The 5,231-nt window shown below is 39.2% G+C and overlaps 1 long non-coding RNA gene across 1 annotated transcript; it reads right to left on the bottom strand.

Annotated features, from left to right (window-relative positions):
* Positions 1–397: 397 nt before the first annotated feature.
* Positions 398–3,300, bottom strand: LOC129762040 (uncharacterized). The gene is made up of 3 exons (XR_008740524.1): positions 3,088–3,300; positions 2,569–2,994; positions 398–806 (listed from the first exon to the last, which is right to left on the bottom strand). It is a non-coding gene; the product is annotated as an uncharacterized LOC129762040 (long non-coding RNA).
* Between the last annotated feature and the right edge of the window lie 1,931 nt (positions 3,301–5,231).

Below are 5,231 nucleotides of genomic sequence, written 5' to 3'. Positions count from 1 at the left end.
TTCATTGCACTGTTAACAAGTGATTGGCACGATTATTTAGCATCATTCTTTCCCATTCCGTTAGCGTCATCCACTACCACAGTGTTGATCGTCACGACGCAGAAAAATGTAATAAGCGTAAAACAAGAGTACCACTCATCTCTTGAAGAAACAGCACCTAACTTCATGGACATCGTAAGCTTACTCAGTGCGTTTTTCGTTGGCATTGAGCATGAGACAAAAGCAATTAATTATGCGCATCACAACACCAGAGGAAGTCCCGATGTATGTACGAGACAGAGTTCATATATGAGAAAAAATTCTAGACAGAAGTAATGAAAATGATATTCCTTATATGTCTACAAACTTTTTATTGAAACCCAAGTGATCTCGATGCTAATTAACTCTTACAAGGCATTACATGATTAGGGTACATCATTCATCCTTTTCTATTTTCCTTTTATTATATATTATTTAATCTATATTGTCACTCTATACTGTCTGTTTCCGGAAAAATCTCAATAGCAACCCCTCATACTGTATGTCAGGATCGTAGTAAGCTGGGTAATTAGAGGGGCTTCATGTTTAAAATTGAGAGAATACTCATACTCCTATTATGATACTTTCTGTTTTATTTCATGTTGATTTTGGCTGGTTATTCCTTGGTAGCAATAGAGTGGCGAATCTGATAACGGCTGGATGGCTGGGGTCGGCCAGACGCCCTACGAGCCCCCGGAAAGGCACATGGAATGCTGACCTCTGCTATGCGTTCTTCCTTTTTAACACGTTCGTCGCACCGTCACTCAAAGATGCCAACATACAAACAACTGGAAAATACATAGATTTGAAACCCATTTTTATGCTGAATACTAGACAGAGCAGTTGAGAAAAGGGATTTCAAGTTAACACTCAACATAAGATCTTATTAGCTTTGGTAACACATACAACAATGAGGAATTAGAAAGTAGACGAAAGGGACTAAACGTAAGTTCACATAAAATTGAAATGAAAAGACTTTGAACTAACTATGTACAATACGCAAAACAGGTAAATTATAATCTCCATTTAATTACACCAAGTATTCGTGTTTTATTCCCGGAGCATTATAATTGTGAAATTAGCCCTTCCCGGTCCGTTGATCACAAGTCAAAATATACTTTTAATTAATTTACGTTACGGACGGTTTGTACTACATGTTACAACCACAAAAACTAATAGCTGATTACTTCAAAACTCAACTCAACAGATCATATCGTCGTTTCTACGACAAGTCGACTCAGAGGCCTACTCACAATAAATTCCACTATTTTTGCTCCTCCATTGTATTCTTCTTCGAAAAATGTGTTCATTGACATATGGAAACATTATGGTCCCTAACAATTTCTTGTACACAAGAGTAGTCATGATGCCTTGAATTCGACGTATTGGACGACACCGTTTCGACTCAAACAACTTAAATAAATTGTAATTTTTTTTTCAATTTTGAAACTCGTGCATATTTTTATATCAGATCATGACACTACCACCGCCATGTTCAACCGTTACACCTGGTATCTTGGATTATATCGTTGTATATGTGGTCTCCGAACGTATCTGACATCGTCTGATGAGAATAAATTTAATTTACTTTCGCCAGATCACTTTACTTTCTCCCAATAGGGCTTTGAACAATGATGAAATCGTCCGGTAAAACTCATTCGAGCTTTCCGGTTTTTGATGGATATCAGTGGCTTCTTTGCGAGTCGATCAGCAAAAAGATTCACCTCACAGAGACGGCGTCGAACAGTCCGGGAACTTAGGTTGAGCTCCACATGATCTGCAGCATATCGAATAACGTCTGTTGCAGTTTTCCGTGAGTCATTTTTGATGACTCGAATCATTGATCTGTCCTCTCTTTCCGTCGATTTTCACGAACGTTCGCTCCCCGGTTTCCTCTCTTCCGAGTTGGAGTCCAAAAACTTCCTACTGTCGTGTGACTAATACCAAACTGTTCAACAACCTTCGTTTTTCCAGAACGTTTTGCCCTGACGACGATATTGCGAGTATCGATGCTTAATGATTTCTTCATCGCAGGTAGTTATGAACTTGAACCGATCAAGAAATAAAAATTAATACACTACCTTGGTGCATTTTTTATGTCCAATACTGTATATTTGGCCGTATATGGTACCGGTCGTTATGTAAAGCTTGCTAAATTCTCCACACCCCAGATTGCCTACCACACCAAGTCGGCCTCACTGTGGACCTCCTTCTTTCGGAACTTCTCCGGAACATCCAGGGGGACTTGCCGACGAAAAACTCTAGACCGGAGATCTGCTTGGCGTCTGCTTTGGCTCTTCTTTGCATAATTTTTTTCTACATTGGTGAAAAACTAAAGGTCCAGACACGATCAGCTTAAAGCGGACTTGTTCTTTTATATAATATTTGAGCATTCATTGTTATGATGGAAATTTCCACCAATATGCAAAGAAGGATTAATATACGTCTCGTCGTCCATTACAGCTGCACCAACCACTCACGGTACAGCTTTCTGGCGCCGGAGTTGGCTACTATATTCTATTTATCGGTTCGGTTAGGCGCCTTACTTACCTTGAAGACATGAAGTCCGGCCCGCTTAATTGTCTGCTGGTCGAACCAGACGGAAGATTTGATCTTTTTGCCACTTCCCGAATCGAAAGGTTTGGACTGCGCTTGAAGTAATGCCACACCTTCCTTGCCTTCGGAGGCTCGTTCGTCTTCGCTTTTCTTCCGCTGCCAACTTGCCGATGTGTCGTCTGGGTTTCCACACTGGACATGTTCGAATGGTCGTTTCCCACCAGTTTCGCGATCCACCTGTGGGACTGGCCTGGACTTTCACGACCGCGCCCATAATTTTTGTCGAAGCACAGTAAACATGTAAACATTATACTCTAAACTAGTTTTACCCAAAATTTCATCAATTTTTACCCATACAATAAAAAGTGTTGCATTTTTTTCGAGTACAATCTTCAATATCGCATAAGTCTTGAAGTGCTGCTAACATTTGGAACAGTAAATATTGAACAGGTTATTTGTGTTTTTTTCGCTCCTTTCTTATTGATATCTAACTACTTGACGACTTCGATTTACCTGGTATGAGAGGAAAACAAGTGCTCGTTTTTGTCGTATGATTACTCCTTTTGGAGAGATATTCCGGGTACAAATTGGAAAACTAAAAATCGGTAGGGTCACGAAAAATTGCAGGTTGCTGGATTTACGAGGTATCTCACCCCAACTGATTTTGACACTTCTCAACAATCGATTGCAATCAGAGATCGAAATGTTCGCCGATCTGAGAGAAAAAAACATCCGTTTTGACCCACAGGAAAAAATAGTTGAGAACAAGATGGTGGAGTTAACAGGTGGCTCGTAATTTACACTATTTAGAAAAGACGGATGAGGAACGGCAAGACGAAAAGTTTGGATTTGTTTATGTTATTACTTACGTTGGTATGGTTACATTTGATTTCGTCGAAAGTATTTGAAGCAGTATAATAAATAAACAGTTGTCGTTGAAAATAGTAACCTAGTAACCTTTATGCATATGCTTCCGCCAGCTGGCTCGGCTAATGTGATTCAGGGATTGCTTTGATCGTGGTACCGCCACTAGCGCATAATTTGCAGCTTTGTTTTTTATGCTGGTTCATAACGGCAATCAACCGTGCCGGCGAAACTGTAGTCAATGTTTAGTGTTGTTTGGATACCATTCATGTAAATAAGTTCAAACTTACGGGATACGTCCGAACGGCAATTCTGGCATTACGTTTTACCTTCCACTTCACTTTCCTTGGTTGAGAATACGGGAGGCGAGAGAATGTTATACGCTCACTTCGATTCTCGTGAGAAATGCAATGCCGATTTTTGTTTTCAGCGTGTTATGATTGGTCGTAAAATGGTTCCGTTTTCAGTGACTTCTTGATGCCGATAATGGTTTTTGACATCTTCAGTACAGCTGAAAACATTGCATGAAAACACGCGATAACAAAACTTTATCGTTGTACTTCAGAGAGAGACATTTCGACATCTCTTCCTCTCTGAAAAAAAAATTTCCGGTGAAATGGGAGAGACGAACGCACAACTCATCGAAAACTAGATTGATTGACATTCAGTCAGACTTATCTTGAGCGAGAACTCAAATCAAAAACTCTGATTGCAATATAAAAAATTAAAAAATTGTCAATAATTAATTTGCTAACATGGCATTGGAGCAGGATATCAAACAGCAAGACGATAGTTTGAAAAGTGATCACTGGAGAGAATTTGGAAGGGCTCAGCTCGAACACTGACTGCTCTGATCTTCTTTTATCAGTTTTTTGACGTAGGATTACGTCTTTCGGGAACATATTGGGGTACAAATTGAAAATCGAAAATCGAGCACATCGTGAAAATTGTCCATTTCAAACGCTTACTGCTCAGTCAATTCATGATGGATTGATCAATTTTTTGCTTCAATCGATTCTGGCACTCCATAACAATTTTTCATATTGAAGAAAATAATATATGTCATGAAACTAACTATCGAACTATTGAAAAATCTCAACCCCTATCCTAACGGAAATACTCTCTTTTGGTTGGTTGAAATTGACGATACATGTGGCGGTTCCCTAACATAGATATCAAAACCAAGCAACCATGGGGTAATCGGCATTGCAAATATATGAAAGAAGGGGGAGCTTTTGCTCCCACCGAAATGTGTTCCCTAACAGAGACATCAAAACCAAGCTGCCTTGAGGTAAACGACATTGCAAATACATGAAAGTAGGGGGAACTTTTATTCCCACCGTGAAGTGTTGCCTAACAGAGACATCAAAACCAAGGTGCCTGGGTGAACTCGGCATTGCCAATATATGCAAGTCGGGGGCATTTTTATATTCCAAGTTGGGTGAGGGATACGATTAATTCTAGCAAATAAAATTTAAATCTGGAACTTTAGTGTTGGTTGCTTTGTGAAATTTCATATCAATGACCGATCGTGTATTGTGAAAAATTTAGCACAAGTGTAAGTGTAAAATTGTTGTGTTAAAAATCGCTTGATATATGAAACGATTTATTTCAATTTTCATGAATAAAAACCAAGGTGTGTTCCCGCTCGAGAACGGGTCGTTCGGTTTAAGCTGTCTGTTTTGTTATGTTCATTTTCACTCAAGAAAAGTTTATACGGCGAGAAAAATTGGAAAAGTGAAGAAATATTAGAAAAAATGATTTCCCACATGCTCTATATATAGTATAGGTGT

This window comes from Toxorhynchites rutilus, chromosome 1, assembly GCF_029784135.1.
Source record: "Toxorhynchites rutilus septentrionalis strain SRP chromosome 1, ASM2978413v1, whole genome shotgun sequence".
NCBI classification, from domain to species: Eukaryota; Metazoa; Arthropoda; class Insecta; order Diptera; family Culicidae; genus Toxorhynchites; species Toxorhynchites rutilus.
Note: the sequence above shows the minus strand (reverse complement) of the source record. Positions and strands in the feature narration are given on the sequence as shown.